Source organism: Rhinopithecus roxellana, chromosome 1 (genome assembly GCF_007565055.1).
Source record: "Rhinopithecus roxellana isolate Shanxi Qingling chromosome 1, ASM756505v1, whole genome shotgun sequence".
In the NCBI taxonomy this organism is placed as follows: Eukaryota; Metazoa; Chordata; class Mammalia; order Primates; family Cercopithecidae; genus Rhinopithecus; species Rhinopithecus roxellana.
The window spans coordinates 10,500,259-10,519,988 of record NC_044549.1 but is presented as its reverse complement, the minus strand read 5'-3'; the positions used below and the strand labels follow the sequence as shown (position 1 = coordinate 10,519,988).

The following is a 19,730-nucleotide window of genomic DNA, read 5'->3' as shown; positions in this document are numbered from 1 at the left end:
TAGTTTTGAACTAAACCATGTGTTCACTGGTCTCATGAAAGTTTGATATCTGATTTATCTACTATTTCTCTTATGTTTACAGAAATGGTACTAAAAAATGGAAAGCAGTGTTTCACGTTTTCATTCTCTTACAGAGAAACCCCTAAAATGTCACCTATATGAAGCTGTAAATAGTACTAATTTCTCTTCTCGCAGATTAAGAGAGATGTAGCTTTTTAAAAAACAAACAAACAAACAAACAAACAAACATTTCATCAATCCCTGAAGGATTTTAGCTGCGCCCCTTTGACAAAGATTGGCTTTTATCTTTTTAGCTTTCTATCAATGTTTCCGAAGTTTCTTAATTCTGGAAAAATACTAGTCATTCACATGGTGATGCTGTTTTATTAAAATTATGTTTCAAATTAACATCTGTCTTATCACTTTAGGCTTTTACCCACAACATTTTCTTAAGATATTTTTCAAAAATAATACCAATTTAAGAGATTTTGCAATGAATACCTGTGTACTATTAACTTTACTAAGCTTGTTATTTTGTTTGTTTCTGTTTTTTCATACCTATCAATTCCTTTGCATATCTGTGGATCCACCTGATTTTGAACACATTTCAAGTACATTGTAGACACTAATGTATTTTTATCTAATTACTTTAGAACACACAGCATTACTAGATTTCAATATTTAAATATAACATTTACATACAAGGAAACGCACGAATTTGCACTTCTCTCAGTTCCTCTTTCCACCAACTCTGGTATTTTCCTACCTTTTTTTCCTTTATTTTAGAGATAGGGTCTTGCTCTGTTGCCCAGGCTGGAGTGCAGTGGTGTGATCATAGCTCACTGCCGCTGCAAACTCCTGGGCTTAAGCAGTCCTCCCACTTCAGCTTCCTGAGTGGCTGCAATTACATGTACATGCCACCATACCCAGCTAATTTTAAAATATGGTTTTGGAGATGGGGGTCTCACCATGTTGCCCAGGCTAGTCTTTAACTCTGGTCCTTTAATAATCCTCCTACCTCAGCCTCCCAAATTCTGGGATTATAGGCATGAGCCACGATGCCTGGTTAATGTAAATGGATGCTCAGAAAACCTATTTTCACTCAGCCCATTTGGAGTAGTTGAACATTTTGCTCATTATCATAACATTTTTTTACTCTGTATTTAGTTGCTACTTATCTATATTTTGGGGCCAAGAAATTAAGTGAAATTTGATACAAAAACTGCAAAAATAAAAGAATGATCTAGAATGGTGGAACAAAGACCTTTGAAATCTGCTTTTTTGTAAAAACAATAATAACCCTATCAAAAAATGTATACATTAATGTTTTTAGAACACTGAGAATTGCTATATGTTTGAAACCATCTGAAAGTTATGTATTTAAAGAAACAAACAAAGACAGCTGAATTTCAGTAAAAAGAGTGAGTGTTACATATTTTAACTTTCTCTAATCTCATTCTGCTCTCCCCAGCTCGTCAGTGGCTTTGAAAACCAATACCCTCACAACTATGGTAGCTGTGAAACCAACATTATAGTAACTACTGGAGGATGAATAAAAGATTTGAAGCTCCACCGTTCCCCCCAAGGAATTGTCACTATTTGACCTGACTGGTAGATTGCTGAAAAGTTCTGTTATTTGAGCTGACTCTAGGAGCTCACTCTGTGGAAACAGCCCTATCCTCATGGAATTTGGGACAAACAACCAGGGCCAATTGTTAACATTGATGCTGCCTGAGATGGCATTACCAGTTGATGCTAATATATTCCAACATGCACATAGAGTTCCTAGGCAAACACTGGGAGATATATTGACTAATGGCATTTCATAAAATCTCTGTTTAATTATTAACCAAATAACAAAACTAACCAAGCAGAGATTTTGGTGGCCTCAAATGACATAGGATACAGACGTCACAGAAATAGTGCAGAAAAGTCACTAAAGAAATAAACAGAATTGGCAACACAAGAAGCAGCAAAGCCCAACATATCTTGGGTGGCAGTGGTGTTTGATTTTCCAAGCTGACACATTAAATTATTTAAAAAATTAAAAATCAAAATTTTGTGTTTTGCTGTGTTTGTAAGTTAAGATGCTAATTGTAATTCCTATAGCAGACATTAATAATATGATGCTAAAATATTCAATAAAAAAAGAACTAAAATTGTATACTAGAAAATATCTTTTCAACACAAAAGAGGCAATAATAAAAAAAAGAGGAACAAAATACATAAGACATATACAGTAAATAGCAAATGGCAGACTTAAATCTTACCTTATCAGTAACTCAGTAATTGCATTCTGTGAATGGACTGACCACTCCAATTCATTTTTTTTTTTTCTTTTTTGAGACAGAGTCTTGCTATTGTTGCCCAGGCATGGTCTCAGCTCACAGTAACCTCCACCTCCCAGGTTCAAGAGATTCTCTTGCCTCAGCCTCCCAAGTAGCTGGGATTACAGGCATGCGCCACCTTACCCAGCTAATTTTTGTATGTTTAGTAGAGATGGGGTTTCACCATGTTGGCTAGGCTGGTCTCGAATGCCAGACCTCAGGTGATCCACCTGCCTCGGCCTCCCAAAGTGCTGGAATTATAGGCGTGAGCCACTGTACTTGGCCTCCAATTCTAAGGTATAGATGACCAAGTCAACTTAAAAAGCAGTCCAATATATTACTATTATTACAAAAGATAGAGTTGAAATTCAATGACACAATCGAATGAAAGAGACGTAAAAAGATATACTATGTAAACAGTACTCAAAATAGAGCTGGAGTGGCTATACTATAACCATGCAAAGTAGACTTAAAAATGTCTTCTAGACACCAAAAGGATATTTTGAAGTAAAAAAGGGTCAATACATCCTGAAGGTGTAAATATTATAAACACATATGTACAAAATATTGCTCTGCGAAAATGTGAAATAAAAGTGATCCAGTTGAATGTAGAAATAGATAATTCAATAATTGTTGGACAGAAGTCTTTTATATAGATAGAGAAAAGTCTCTTCCAGCTTCTGTTGATCTCTAAGGGCCTTTAATTTAAAATGTTCATTTTACCAGGGACTCATGTTTTAAGGTGACGTTTTCTGGGCTCCTTCAAAGTGCAAGTTTACACCCTGAAAAAAATGACAAAACATCATTGAAAAAATTAACGAAGGCCTAAATAAGAAGTAAAACAGTCCCCGTTCATGGGTTAGGTGACTTAATATTTTAAAGAAAGCAATATTCCTCATATTAGTATAAAAATTCAGGGTATTCCCTTTCAAAATCCTGTGACCAGTTGTTGCATAAACTGGCAACCTGATCCTAAAAATAATTTAAAAATACAAGGCAATCTGAATAATTACAACAATCTTGAAAAAGAAAAATGTTGAAGAACTCACACTTCCCGATTTTAACAAAAATGTCATCATGACTTGAAAATCAAGCAAAAATAAAACGAGTGTTTTTTAGAACCTAAATTTCTTGCTCTTTTTTATTCCTAATCCATCGCATTTCCTACACTAATACAAATAGTATATAACTGTAAGTTTTTCCAGACATACATGCATGTACATTTTTAGAATTGCATATGAATATTTAGAAAAAATGTTTAGTTTACCTGAAGTGTGAGATTGAAAAAAGATCTGCCCACTTATCTCACACTCTTTCTTCTATGTTGACTAACCACAATCACTAAATATTCCCAATTACATTTAATATCAGACGCTGGAAGACAGATAAATGTGATTCAATGCCATATAACTCTTTAAAATAATCCCCCGAATACCTAAAGGTAATAATGTCTTACAATCATATGCAATTTTAGCATTTGCAAATAGCATTATGTCAGTTGACATAAAATGTATTTATTAATAAAATGATGACATGTTCACATATATTAAGCCAACACCTAATAATTATCTGTTTTACAGACAGTAATCTTCTTGGCTTTTTTCAAGAATAAACTTTGTTGTCCGTATAATTATTTGAAGTTTATAAGCAAGGAACTGCGAAGACTGGCATTTCTGTATTAATTAAGTCTAACATTAATGAAGACTGACAGACAATTAGAATTCTGGAGCTCCCAGAGCTATTGATACTGTCTAGCCAATGCTCTCATTTTCAGTGACTAAGGTCACTCAGACATTTTCAGTCCAATATTCTGTTCTTTGCATAATGAACACACACACACACACACACACTCTTAATGATTAACAAGACAAGAATCATGCATAAAAAATGAAGTAGTCTTTTTCACAAAGGTTTCACTGATATCCCTCACTCTCTCTCTCTCTCTGTCTCGCAACTTCAGTTTTATATGATTTACTCTTCTTTTTTTTTTGACAGCGATTTTAAATTTTAAGTTCAATTAATGCTGAAAAGCATTATATATTATTTAAGAAAGATGAGTGTTGAATGTATTCTGCAGATATTAGGCCTTTGAAAATTCTGCTTAGTGGTTAATTCTAGGCAGTATTTTTTTTGGATACAACTGTATTTCCTAACCTTTCCTACCATATACAGTCAACAATATATTGTTTTTGTTTTGTTGCCATTAATTATTATTTGATAATTCATACTGAATCAAGCTTTTATATCTTATAAGGTTTTAAACCTTTCAATGAAATTAGACATTATGACTAACAGACTAACTTGGGAGCCTTTCCCACCTTCCAATAAAATTAATCATTGCTTCTAGGAGCAAGTCAAAATTTTTCTGAATTCAATTTGACCATGAAGATTTTACAACTCACTAAAACTAATGTGCTAATGGCAAAGAATCTCTCCGTCAGCCACTACTGTAAACTTTGCATTTGTCATCTTTTGAACCATGAATACAAACATACTAATAAAATAATATTACTAAGAAACTAACATGTTTTGTCAGTGTTTCTCACATCAGTGTTAGTTTAGCAGATTCTGTGTAATTTTTACCTGGGGGTAGCTAAATTAGGAATATGTACATGTCTTTTGGAGTTAAAGATGAAAGGTTATCATTTCTCCTAAAACTACAAATGAGAGGTTCATTTATAAGATACCAGTTGACATGGTTTGGCTGTGTTCCCAACCTCATCTTGAATTGTCGTTCCCACAATCCACAATCCCCACATGTTGTAGTAAGGACCTGGTGCGAGGTGATTGAACTATGGGGGTGGGCTTTTTCCATGCTCTTCGTGTGATAGTTAATAAGTGTCATGAGAGCTGGTTTTACAAAGGGCAGTTTTCCTGCATGCACTCTTGCCTGCTACCATGTAAGTAAGACGTGCCTTTGCCCTGCTTTGCCTTCCACCATGATTGTGAACCTTCCCTAGCCATGTGGAACTGTGAGTCAATAACACTTCTTTCCTTTATAAACAGCCCAGTCTTGGATATGTCTTTATCAGCAGCGCAAGAACAGACTAATACAGCGGTAGAGCTGAGAATGACATAGGGCCTCAAGGCAATTTGTTGGGAAAAAAAAAAGCAGATAGACAAGCATACTCAATAACTGGTACATTATTTTTTCTCACATTCTTTTTAAACTCTCTCGCCTGCTAAGTATTATACTTTATTTTTTTTTTCTGAACTAACTATGAATATTTAATTTTTATTCAGTCATATAATACAATCTGACACTAGAGTGGAAGGGTAGGGGAGTTGGATAAAAGACATAAGATATATGGGTTCTCCAGAGAAACAGAATCATATGGAGACAGAGAGAAAGAGAGAAAGAGAGATTGATTATACAGATTGACTGACATGATTATGGAGGGTGAGAAGTCCCAAAATTCTCCAGTCAACAAGCTAGAGACTGGGGAGAATCATTGTATAGTTTCAGGCTGAGTCTGAAAGCTGACAATTAGGAAAGCTGGTAGTGTAAGTGCCAGTCTGAAAGCTGGCAGGATTGAAACCCAAGAAGACCCAATGTTTCAGTTCAAGTGCAAAGACCAGAAAAGACCAGTGTCCTAGCTTAGACAGTTGGTCAGGAGGTCTTTCTTCCTTAGCCTTTTTGTTCTATGCAGATCTACAAATGATTGGAACAGTTCCATCCACATTAGGGAGGATAATATCCTTTACTCAGTCTAACAGTTCAAACATTAATCTCATTCAGAAACTCTCACAGACACACCCCAAATAATGTTTAGCCAAATGTCCAGGCATCCCATGGCCTAGTCAAGTTGACACATAAAATTAATCATTACATACAGGAAATAGGAGTTAATAATTAAAACCTTCAACCACAACATTTTTTATGTGAAATAGGCAAACAAATTTTGTTTTTACTCAGTGAAAGACCATCTTTATGCATCTATGCCTACATGTATCACAAAGACCTCACACCACACTACTGTAGCTGTTACATATATACATATGACTGTATTATCTATTAATTTGTGAATCCCTTAAAAGCAGAGCTGGTATTATTCCTGAGTATCCAGCACAGAGTCTTGATTCACGTTGCACATTCAATAAATGTTTCTTGAGTATATTTGTGGATGAACAATATCATCTGCAATTTAATTTAATAATTCTCATTAAATATTATTTTAGAGGTGTTGCAGCACTTTTACATGGTTTATCTCCCTTGAGAATTATGATCTTTAAGGAAACCAAAATATTTCACTCCAAAATATACTTTTTCTGACATATTTCAAGATGACTATTCAGAAAGGATGGAAATGTAAGAGTAGTTGAAAAGCTGTCTTTTGTGGGGGAGATTTTCCTCGGTAGTGAAAAATGTGCATTGATGCAGCCAGGCTTTCTCTGAGGCTGTCTCTTGTCCTGAACTAGGAAAGATTAACTGAGAGTCTGATAGCTATAATGGCTGAAGGAAATATTTACCATCTATTCTCTCCAAGGACTGCTATCTGTAAGGTTTCATCTACATAACAAGACCTCCTTTTCTAACCAGGTCTCCTGTGCTCTCTCTCTCATAACTTGTTTCACCATTATAACTTTCTTTGCCAAACTTTAAGCCCCCATTTTTTCTGTAACCTCAAAATGGTTTAATGTACCAACCATCTTGGCTTTTCTTGAGATCTTTATAAGACTCCTACGCACATTAATAAATTTGCATGCTATTTTAGCTATGAATCTGTCTTTTGTCAGTTGATTTTCAGCTACAACCCCAATTCCATAAATGAAAAAGTAAAGCTCAGAAATAGTATTGACATATAGCCAGAAATGATCAGATAAAGTACCTGAAATCAGAGCTTCTGGACCCAAATCTGTATAGCCCAGCAAGTGCAAGGAAATGATTATAAAATGGTGGAAGTAAAAAATAGTACGAACTCAACACTTTTTAGAGGCCAATATAATTGTAGATACTTTTACTTACTAAAAAAGTGATACATTTTCTTTATATTGAATATATGTTACCTTGTTTAGCAGTTTTAATAATCCTATGAGATAAGGATTATCATCACTGCTTTAGTGGTGAGGAAACTGAAGTGTTCAGAAGCTCTGTAACTCACATAGTACTATATAGTTAGTAGCCATTAGAGCCAGAATTTCCACCAAAAGTCTAAACAATTCTTAAGGCCTGTGCTATTAACCACTGTACAATATCATTATCATTTTTTGAAACACCCCATAAAGTATCTGCAATTACATTTTATGGCTAAAGAAATGGAATCTTAGAAAGTGTAACTTACTTGTTCAGGCCACATAGATAATTAACAGAGCACAGATTTTAAATCAAGTCCAAAATCAGCTCTACTTTTCCACGGACCCCAGCCTTCACTTTATTTTAGCCCCTTATTCTATAAGATATGCATAGTAACTATGCTAGTAAATACACACTTTAACAAATAGAAGTACAAAAACACAGTTATTGAATTATCTGGATTTACTTCTAATTTGAAGCTATTAAAGAAATCAAAAATGTTCTGCAGATTGCATATATAAAACCCAACAAAAGATGTGATACCTCCAACTTCTTTCAACCTGAAAGATATGAAAGTAACACTGAAGGTAATTATACAAGGAAGTTCCAGTATGGTAAATCAAGAAAGGGATCTGTACAACAGCGTATAGAGACGTCATCTACCATTTTCAGCAAATTTTCCCACCAATTCCTCAAGGAAGATATTATTATAATCACATTGACCTGTTACTTGTATCTATTATTAGAGAAATAGGCAGATTAATATAGTTCCATGAAAGTGACATATATCAAAGAGGCCCTCAAATGCCGACGGAACTGTGAAACCCAGTAAGGAGGCAGACATATCCAGTTTATCAGTATAGGGTGATTTATTAGGAGAACCTGTAGACAGAGCCTCAAGACACGTAGATCTCCACGCTGCAACCCCAGAGACCCAGGGCTTATCTCTTAGGGAAAAGTATACGTGGTGTGGAACCAAAGTGTAGGTGGCTATGAGCATCAGAGGCTATGATTTCTGCAGCAGCATCAAAGGTTGCTTGCAGAAAACACAGTATGTTTTTCAACATAAAGAATAGTACATTAAGTAGACATTGTGGAGGCACTCCTGGACTTGAGGCTACTCACTGGATTAGCAATTAAAATAAAGTCACTCATCCTCACACTTCCCTTGTCTAATCAAACTCTTACATTGTCGTGTGTCCACCTCTTCCACGATGGTCCTTCAGCCTTTAGAAGGGGCTGTCTGGTGCCAGGCATTGTACAAATGTAGTTTTCATTTGTAAGAAAAGACCTCAAAAGCAATATAAACAACAAGGGAGACCTATGAGAAGAACAATACTAAGAACTAATAGCACATTTTGCCACTATGGACCCCCAGAACTAACCCAAGAAGAAAACCACTGAGAGAAGGAAAAAATAGGATGAGATATCATTATTACTTGTCTATGCATGTCTTGTAGGGTTGAATAATTACATCACCTCCTGTCACACCAACTAATGCACAATTCCACTGTTAAAGAGCTGTAATGAGTGTTTGTAAATGTTGTCAGTCATTTCCTCTCTGGCATAGGTGATACCCACCAAAGCAGACCAGAGATGTTGGAAAAAAGCAACAAACTTCAAACTCAGCAGGCATCCTTTTGTAACCTCTTAGCACAATGTTGAACCCATTTTAGGAAGAGATTCATTTCTCCATTTGTAAGGCAGAGCATTGACGGGAACCAAAGACTATGTATAGAACACAAATGTACTTGTAAGGGAATTATTTCCCAAAAATCCATCAAGCAGAATGATTGTTGTACCTTTATCTCTATCAGTTTGGACATAGGCAGTTCAAGGATTGTGAGCTAAGGGGTACATACCAAACATGTTGTCCAAAGGGCAAAGGTGCCAATATTATGCATAAGATTACTGAGGCAGTAAAGGACTATGTCAAATAGCCAACCACAGTACCTTATAAAAGGATCGATTTTCCAGTGTATTTGTATGTTGAATGTCCTGGTCCAGACTCCAACAGGATCAACACAGACCATTTGAGCTGGCTGGGGAATTGTTATTCTCTGGCAAAAAATTATCCATTCAATATGGGGGAAGTTCTCAGCACAAACTCCAAAGTGTTCCCTTCCCTGGCTCAGAGTCCTCAGGAGTCCTAAATATTTGCCACGGGCCATTTTAAAAAGTGTTCCCTTCCCTGGCTCAGAGTCCTCAGGAGTCCTAATATTTGCCACGGGCCATTTTAAAAATTAATTTATTTGATTATAAATCATCACAATTAATTAATTTTCAGAGACAAGGTCTCACACTATCAAGTCTGGAGTACAATGATATGGTCATAGCTCACTACAGACTTGCAACCCTGGGCTCAAGCGTGGCAAGTTGCTCCTACCTTAGCCTTCCAAGTAGTGGGCTGCAAGTGCATGTGTTAACTAATTTCTTTTCTAAAAAATTTTGTAGAGATGGGATCTTGCTGTGTTCCTCAGGCTGGTCATAAACTCCTGACCTCAAGCAATCCTTCCACCTGGGCCTCTTAAATTCCTGGGATCTCAAGCATGAACCACTACTCCCAGCCCCATTGATCTTTTGTCAACTCCAGTAGAACTGCATCTGGTCAGACTTTCTTCACAACTGTGGTTAATGGACCCTCCTCATTGGAGGTCTTGAGAAGTTGGTATGGTGTCAGCTTCATATTTGTTCCAACAGAATTAAGATTTCTAATGGCATGAGGCAAAACCTTCACATACCCATGCAGGGTCCTGGATTGTATAAGAGCTCACAGCTACGCCAACAAACTGTCATTTTTCCTTTACATTAACCCTGTTGATTGGATATTATATGGTAAGTTAAATCTTAAGTCTATGTCCTTTTTATGTTTCCAGTCTTGGACTTTATATTCAGTGAAATGTGGGCCTTGGTCACTATCAGTGCATTGAGGGTATTCATAAATGACACTGAGTTGTTCCAAAACTTTAATGGTGCCCGTTTGGTTTGCCCTCTCACAAGAGAAGGCCTACAACAATACCATGGCAGTGACTGCACATGTTAGTGCTTACTTTTGTCCCAAGCTTACTGGCAGGGTTCCAAGGTAGTCTTCTTAACAATCTCTCGCAGAGGTAGCTTTCTTATGAAAATGTGTAATATGACGCAGACAGGAACAAATTAAATAGTTCATTACTGCCATAATTACACCTGCACAGCACGCAGGCAATCCTACTCCCTTGGTTATTTGCCAGTCCACTCACACACAGCTATGCCCCCCTATGTTTATGCACCCAATCAGCTAGCTCAGATTACTGTAGGAGAGCCAGCATTAATTTTTGTTAGGGTGTCAGCCTCCATGTTACTAGAAGGTGATCTGACCTGTGTGCTGAAACATAGTACACAGTTAGGCTGGCGATGTGTTCTTGTAGTCTTTCCCAAATTTCTTTCTACATAGAAGCTCACCATAAGGTTTTTTTTTTTTTTTTTTTTTTTTTTTTTTTTCATATGCCAGGTGTGGTGGCTCATGCCTGTAATCTCAGCACTTTGGGAGGCTGAGGTGGTGGATCACGAGGTCAAGAGATTAAGACGATCCTGGTCAACATGGTGAAACCCTATCTCTACTAAAAATACAAAAATTAGCTGGGAGGGGTGGCATGCACCTGTAGTCCCAGCTACCCAGGAGGCTTGCAACAGGAGAATCGCTTGAATCCAGGAGGCAGTGGTTGCAGTGAGCCAAGATCGTGTCACTGTACTCCAGCCTGGTGACAGAGAGAGATTCCATCTCAAAAAAAAAATAATAATAATAATAAAAAGATTCTGCTCAACTACCTATACAGAGGATGATAGTCTACGGGCTTGTGGGTACAGCCAACCATCCAACTTGGTGTTCTGCCCACTGACTACTTTTCTGCATTCCCATATCAAACCAGATGGTATCTATCTGTGGGTGGACAGCTATGGCTATGCACAGGTTACCTTGGCTTGAGTCATCTGAATACCAAGCATTTTCAGGAATCGGGGCCTTGCCTTCATGTACAACTGGAGGTATCTTCTACGGGGACTCCACAATACACGCAACCCTGGTCTCAAAGTGTCCTGGCCCTAAGATAGTATGCAGTTTATTTCCCAAAGGACTTGTGGAGAGGCCACTATACTGTTGCTGTTATCCATGCCATTTTTGTTAAGTGGAGGTCAGAGCAAGAGCTGAGGCCGACCTAGAAAATAGCCCCTCTATCCAGCCCTTGGTAGAGAGGCCTGTTCTTACTGTTATCAGCTGAGCAGCAGTTATGGGTTCAACTTACTGCAAGTCCCCTCGAACCTGTTGTTCAACTGTGGAAAAGCAGGGTTTAGCACCCTTCCACAGTTGTGGCTAGCATCCTCAGGGAATTACTTTCCTAGGTTGAACTTGCCAGTGGGCTCAGTGGGTCCCCTCAGGGCTTATGGTCACATCTAAAGTCATTGCTATCCCAGGAAGGGGAAATATCTAAGGCTTATGCCTGAGCCACTACTATTTTAGCTGTCTCAAATGCTTCCTCTTATTCTTTATCCCAGCATCAATGAGACTCCTTCTTTACTAGTTGGGATAAGAGATATAAAGATTGAGCTACACGTGTAACAAAAGCCCATCTGTATCCCAAAAGGTCCAAGAAAATTTGTAACTGCTTAACTATCGTAAGCATGGAAAACTGTATATTGTTTCAACTACCATGCCTGGAATAAGGCATGTTTTACACAACCAAGTGACCCCTATAAACTTTACAGCTGGTCCTGAACCTTGCATCTTCTCCAGGTTGATGGCCCATCCTCTGGATTGATGCACAAAGCATCAAGGTGGTGCTATAGCAATGACAAGTTTTCAAGAGTTACAAAAATATCATGAATGTAATTGTATTAGTCTGTTTTCATGCTTCAGATAAAGACGTACCCAAGACTAGGTAATTTATAAAGAAAAAGAGGTTTAATGGACTCACAGTTCCACGTGGCTGGGGAGGCCTCACAATCATGGTGAAAGGTGAAAGATACCTGTTACACGGCTGCAAGCAAGAGAGAATGAAAGCCAAGGGAAAGAGGAAAACCCTTATAAAACCATCAGATCTTGTGAGACTTATTCACTACCATGAGAACAGTATGGGAAAAAAAACACCACCATGATTCAATTATCTTTTCCTGGTTCCCTTTCACAACATATGGGAATTATGGGAGCTACAATTCAAGATGAGATTAGGGTGGGGGAAACAGTCAAACCATATCATTTCACTCCTGGCTCCTCCGAAATCTTAAATCCTCACATTTCAAAACCAATCATGCCTTCTCAACAGTTCCCCAAAATCTTAAGTCATTCCAGAATTAATTTAAAAGCCCAAAGTCCAAAGTATCATCTGAGACAAGTCAAGTCCTTTCACCTATGAGCCTGTAAAATCAAAAGCAAGATAGTTACTTACTAGATATAATGGGTACAGACATTGGATAAATACAGCCATTCCAAACGGGAGAAATTGTCCAAGGGCTATAGGTCCCATGCAAGTCCAAAATACAGAAAGGAAGTCAAATCGTAAAGCTGCAAAATGATTTCCTTTGACTCCATGTCTCATATCTAATGTGCACTGATTCAAGAGGTGGACTCCCATGGCCTTGGGCAGCTCCACTCCTGTGGCTTTGTAGGGTACAGCTCCCTTCCCGGCTGCTTTCACAGGCTGGCATTGAGCATCTGCAGCTTTTCCATGTGCATGGTGCAAGCCGTTGGTGGTTCTACCATTCTGGGATCTGGAGAACGGTGGCCCTCTTCTCACAGCTCCACCAGGCAGTGCTCCAGTGGGAACTCCGTGTGGGGGATCCAACCCCACATTTTCCTTCCACATGGCCTTGGCAGAGGTTCTCCTTGAGGGCCCCAACCCTGTAGCAAACTTCTGCCTGATATCCAGACATTTCCCTACGCCCTCTGAAATCTAGGTGGAAGTTTCCAAACCTCAATTCTTGATTTCTGTGCACCCACAGACTCAACACCACATGGAAACTGCCAAGGCTTGTACCCTCTGAAGCCATGGCCTGAGCTGTACCTTGGCCCCTCTTAGCCATGGCTAGAGCAGCTGGGATGCAGGTCACCAAGTCCCTAGGCTGTACACAGCAGAGAGACCCTGGGCCCGGCTCACAAAACCATTTTTTTCCCTCCTAGTCCTCCAGGCCTGTGATGAGAGGGGCTGCTGCAAAGGTCTCTGACATTCCCTGAAAACATTTTTCCAATTGTCTTGGTAATTAACATTTGGCTCCTCATTACTTATGCAAATTTCTTCAGCTGGCTTGAATTTCTCTCAGAAAATGGGTTTTTCTTTTCTACTGCATCCTTAGGCTGCAAAATTTTCAAACTTTCATGCTCTCTTTCTTTCTTAAAACTGAATGCTTTAAACATCACCTAAGTCACCTCTTGAATCATTTGCTGCTTAGAAATTTCTTCTGCCAGATACCCTAAATTATCTCCCTCAAGTACATAGTTCTGCAAATTTCTAGGGCAGGGGCAAAATGTCACCAGTCTCTTTGCTAAAACATAACAAGAGTCACCTTTACTACAGTTCCCAACAAGTTCCTCATCTCCATCTGAGACCACATCAGCCTGGATTTCATTGTCCATATCACTATTGGGCTTTTGGTCAAAACCATTCAACAAGTCTCTAGAAAGTTCCAAACTTTCCCACATTGTTCTGTCTTCTTCTGAGCCCTCCAAACTGTTCAAACCTCTACTGTTACCCAGTTCCAAAGTTGCTTTCACATTTTTGGGTACGTTTAGAGCAGTGTCCCACTCTACTGGTACCAATTTTCTGTATTAGTTCGTTTTCACACTGCTGATAAAGACATACCTGAGACTGGGTAATTTATAAAGAAAAAGAAGTTTAGTCAGTAGTGGTAACTCGTTCCTGTAATGCCAGTACTTTGGGAGGACAAGGTGAGCAGATTGCCAGAGGTCAGGAGTTCAACACCAGCGTAACCAACATGATGAAACCCCATCTCTATTAAAAATACAAAAAAAAAAAAAAAAAAAATTAACCAGACATGTGGTGGGTCCCTGGAATCCCAGCGCAGTCCATAAGGCTATGATTACCCTGCACGTTCTAAAACTGTGCAAATATTGTCTCAACTTTGCATAAGTGGTTATATTACTCATTTTTTCAGCTTTATTTCCTGCTAGGAAAATGCTATCCTCATCAGTGTCCCATAGCCACACCATCCATGTGGCTAAACTTTCTGTAGGCAGCCATTTACAAGTTTTTGCATTGTCCAGTAATTCTTCTGATGAGCACTTCCAGACAGTGAAGATTTTCTGAAAGGCTGTTCTTTACTGGCTGGCTACATGTGTTAGGATTTTGCTTTCGGCTGCATGTGTAGTCTTGTTCTCAAAAGGGAAGGATAATTATCTCCTCCTTCAAGATCTGTGTCTTCACCTGATTCAGTAGGTGGTTCCCAAGGATTTCAGATATTTGCATACCAATCCACTTTGGCAAGGACAGCCCTCATTTTCAGCCAGTACAGATTCCTCTCTCCCAGCTGTGAATAGTGGCTGGCTAGGGTTTCTAGCTGTGTTTCCTGAGTTTCAAGTTTATCAGCCAGATAAGACACTAACGGTCAGGCCTCTGAGCCCAAGCTAAGCCATCATATCCCTTGTGACCTGAATATATACATGCATATGGCCTGAAGAAACTGAAGAACAACAAAAGAAGTGAAAATAGCCAGTTCCTGCCTTAACTGATGACATTCCACCATTGTGATTTGCTCCTGCCCCCACCCTAACTGATCAGTTGGCCTTGGGACATTCCTTCTTCTGGACAATAACTCTCAGGAGCTCCCCACCGAGCCCCTTGTGACCCTCGCTCCTGCCCACAAGAGAACAACCTCCTTTGACTGTAATTTTCCACTACCTACCCAAATCCTATAAAACTGCCCCACCCCATCTCCCTTTGCTGACTCCTTTTTTGGACTCAGTCCTCCTGCACCCAAGTGATTAAAAAGCTTTATTGCTCACACAAAGCCTGTTTGGTGGTCTCTTCACACCGATGCGTGCGTGTAACACTAACACAGACGTGGAAGTCTTCATATCAGTTTCTAACTGTAATTCTTTAACTTTTGTACATTCACTCATCTCAGCCACTACATGTGCTTCCGATGCTTACAAAACCCTAATAATGACCACCGCCTTGTTGTCACCACTTGGCAACCCTTTTCACCACAGCTTTTTACTAATAAATGTTCTAGACCCTCTGGCATTTTCAGGGCATCTCTATATTCATGCGGTTGACAGACTTCTAGCAAATGGGCATCACAGCAACATATAGATGAGGAGGGTCCCTTGGGATTTCCCTCATGAATGCTTCTTTCTCCTTGCACAACTTTGATTTCCTGACTCCTCCTAGTTTGATCGCTATTTGTTCATTAACGGGCCATACACTCAGAGGCCCCCAAATGCCAAACGAACCGAGAAACCAAAGAAGGAGGCAGACAATTCTGTCTGTGGGTGTAGGATGACTTGTTAGGGGAGTTTACAGGCAGAAATGTGGTCTTTAGAAGCCTCAAATCAGGTAGATCTCTGTACCACAACCCCCTAGACCAAGGGCATATGTCTTAGAGAAAAATATATGTGCTCTGGAAGGAATTTGCAGGTGACTATGAGTATCACAACCTATGATTTCTGCAACAGCCTCATGGGTTCCTTTGGATGAAACTTACAGTGAATAGGTCTTCCTACATAAACAGTAATACACCAGCTAGGCATTTTGGAGGCATTGCCAGACCTGAGGTTAGTCTGTGGATTAGCATTTAAAATAAAGTCACTCCCGATGCAATCCCTCCCCCCTCCCCCCTCCCTGTGATAGACCCTGATGTGTGATGTTTCCCTTCCCGAGTCCAAGTGATCTCATTGTTCAGTTCCCACCTATGAGTGAGAACATGCGGTGTTTGGTTTTCTGTTCTTGCAATAGTTTGCTGAGAATGATGGTTTCCAGCTGCATCCATGTCCCTACAAAGGACACAAATTCATCCTTTTTTATGACTGCATAGTATTCCATGGTGTATATGTGCCACATTTTCTTAATCCAGTCTGTCACTGATAGACATTTGGGTTGATTCCAAGTCTTTGTTATTGTGAATAGTGCCACAATAAACATATGTGTGCATGTGTCTTTAGAGCAGTATGATTTATAATCCTTTGGGTATATACCCAGTAATGGGATGGCTGGGTCATATGGGACTTCTAGTTCTAGATCCTTGAGGAATCTCCATACTGTTTTCCATAATGGTTGAACTAGTTTACAATCCCACCAACAGTGTAAAAGTGTTCCTATTTCTCCACATCCTCTCCAACACCTGTCGTTTCCTGACTTTTTAATGATTGCCATTCTAACTGGTGTGAGATGGTATCTCGTTGTGGTTTTGATTTGCATTTCTCTGATGGCCAGTGATGATGAGCATTTTTTCATGTGTCTGTTGGCTGTATGAATGTCTTCTTTTGAGAAATGTCTGTTCATATCCTTTGCCCACTTTTTGATGGGGTTGTTTGTTTTTTCTTGTAAATTTGTTTGAGTTCTTTGTAGGTTCTGGATATTAGCCCTTTGTCTGATGAGTAGATTGCAAAAATTTTCTCCGATTCTGTAGGTTTCCTGTTCACTCTGATGGTAGTTTCTTTTGCTGTGCAGAAGCTCTTTAGTTTAATTGGATCCCATTTGTCAATTTTGGCTTTTGTTGCCATTGCTTTTGGTGTTTTAGACATGAAGTGCTTGCCCATACCTATGTCCTGAATGGTATTGCCGAGGTTTTCTTCTAGGGTTTTTATGGTATTAGGTCTAACATTTAAGTCTCTAATCCATCTTGAATTTATTTTCGTATAAAGAGTAAGGAAAGGATCCAGTTTCAGCTTTCTACTTATGGCTAGCCAATTTTCCCAGCATCATTTATTAAATACGGAATCCTTTCCCCATTTCTTGTTTTTCTCATGTTTATCAAAGATCAGATGGCTGTAGATGTGTGGTATTATTTCTGAGGACTCTGTTCTGTTCCATTGGTCTATATCTCTGTTTTGGTACCAGTACCATGCTGTTTTGGTTACTGTAGCCTTGTAGTATAGTTTGAAGTCAGGTATCGTGGTGCCTCCAGCTTTGTTCTTTTGACTTAGGATTGTCTTGGCAATGCGGGCTCTTTTTTGGTTCCATATGAACTTTAAAGCAGTTTTTTCCAATTCTGTGAAGAAACTAATTGCATTGGGAGTTATACCTGATGTAAATGACGAGTTGATGGGTGCTGACGAGTTGATGGGTGCAGCACACCAACATGGCACAAGTATACATATGTAACAAACCTGCACATTATGCACATGTACCCTAGAACTTAAAGTATAATAATAAAAAATAAAATAAAATAAAAATAATAATAATAAAAAATAAAATAAAATAAAGTCACTCTTGTAACCACAGATATGTTGATAGAAAAACAAAACGCAGGCTGTGTACAGTGGCTCATGCCTGTAATCCCAGTACTTTGGGAGACTGAGGAGGTAGATCATGAGGTCAGGAGATCGAGACCAGCCTGGCTAACACAATGAAATCCGGTCTCTACTAAAAATACAAAGAAACTTAGCCTGGCATGGTGGTGGGCGCCTGTAGTCCCAGCTAATTGGGACTGAGGCAGGAGAATGGCATGAACCCAGGAGCCAGAGCTTGCAGTGAGCCGAGATCACACCACTGCACTCCAGCCTGGGCGATAGAAAAAGAAAACACAAACACAGGCACTAGAACTTAGAGAATTCTTGGTACGATTTATTCTGAACCAAGTTTGAGGGCTTAAAATCAAAAACACAGACTCGATATAAACCAAAAGTGTGTCCCAAAATAGATTACATGTGGTAGAGTGCATAAGCATTTTCCAACAGGGAGATATGTGTGGCACAGAAAGTGGGAGAAACAGGTCATAAAGCAACAGTTACCTTCTTGTGATTTTGATTGGTGCTCAGTGACTTTATACACAAGATTCTGTAAATATATGATTGAGTGTTAGAGAAAACGTTTAGTCCTCTTAGTGACTAGTGTAAGGTCTGGAGGAAGTTAACTGATTCTATCCTGTCTTTTTTCTACATCTGATAAAGAGGTTTATGACCAATATCTCTTCATGAAATATCTTAAAAACCCCAGTTACACAGGCAAGAGGTCAGCTTTAGTATGTAGACCTAGGGTTTATTATCCATGTGCCTGACTGTAGTCATGGTGGGTTATTGTTAATAATTTCCTTTGAATTTTCCTTTTTCTGACAGATAGATAAACATAGAAATATTGGTATGTGTAGTTTGAATGCACTTGAGATAGCTTTTTGGCATTCTTTGTAGGCTTCATTCTGTAGGGTTGTTTCACTTCCTCAACTATCCCTTTCTTATGTTATTATAATAATGCTGACTTAGAGAACTCCATTATATATGCCAAAGAACTATTTTGATAGAATAGAACAAAATGGACATTTAAATTCAAGAATTTGGTTTGCCATGCAACCTTATATAGTAAACTATTTTATTTTATGAGTTCACATGCGTTGCAAGGGGTTAAATAGGTTAAATTGATCTAGAACTTTAAAGATTTTACACTGCTAAGAAATAAACCATGACATTTTGCATAATAGCCTAAGATATATAAAAATATTCTAGTCTTGGAAGAAAAACTCTAAGTTCAGTTTGAACACACTGATTTTGAGGATGTCCACATTGAGATGCTTAAAAAGCAGTTCAAGGTGAAAGGTAACTGAGTGGATAAATGCAGTGTGGGTCAGAAACAAAGCTTTGAAAGTCAAAGTTACTTCAAAGTAATCATTTGAGTTTTAAGAAAACATGCAATTTCATCAAGGAATACAAAAGAAATAAATGATGGCAGAATCCAGAACACTGGAGTGTCCCTATCATTATCATTGGAAGAAAGAGAACAGGGACAAAGGGACATTCCCAAGGGAGGAAGAGGAAATCTCACAAATGCCATAGAAGACTCAGACAAGGAGATTTGAGAAAGGAACATTGGCCAACATTGGAGTACACTGAAGAAGATCTAGAAGAAAAATTGACATGTGGCATAAACTGATTTGATTATTAGGGAATTTTTGGTACCACATAAATCAAACAAGAAGTTAAACAGAAAATGGCTGATAAGGGTCCTGTTATTGGTATTGGTTTTCAAATTTTATTTATTTTTTATTTTTATTTTTTGAGATTGAGACTTGCTCTGTAACCCAGGCTAGAGTTCAGTGGTGCAAACACAACTCACTGCAACTTTGACCTCCTGGGCTCAAGTGATCCTCCCGCCTCAGCCCCCCAGGTAGTTGGGACTACAGGTGTGAGCCACCACGCCTGGCTATTTTCGTATATATTTTTTTGTCATGTTTCCCAAGCTGGTCTTGAA

At 38.7% G+C, this 19,730-nt stretch overlaps 1 non-coding gene across 1 annotated transcript; it reads right to left on the bottom strand.

The window, feature by feature from the left end:
• Positions 1-1,077: 1,077 nt before the first annotated feature.
• Positions 1,078-1,150, bottom strand: LOC115892184. The gene has a single exon (XR_004052069.1). It is a non-coding gene; the product is annotated as a small nucleolar RNA Z40 (small nucleolar RNA).
• Positions 1,151-19,730: the final 18,580 nt, after the last annotated feature.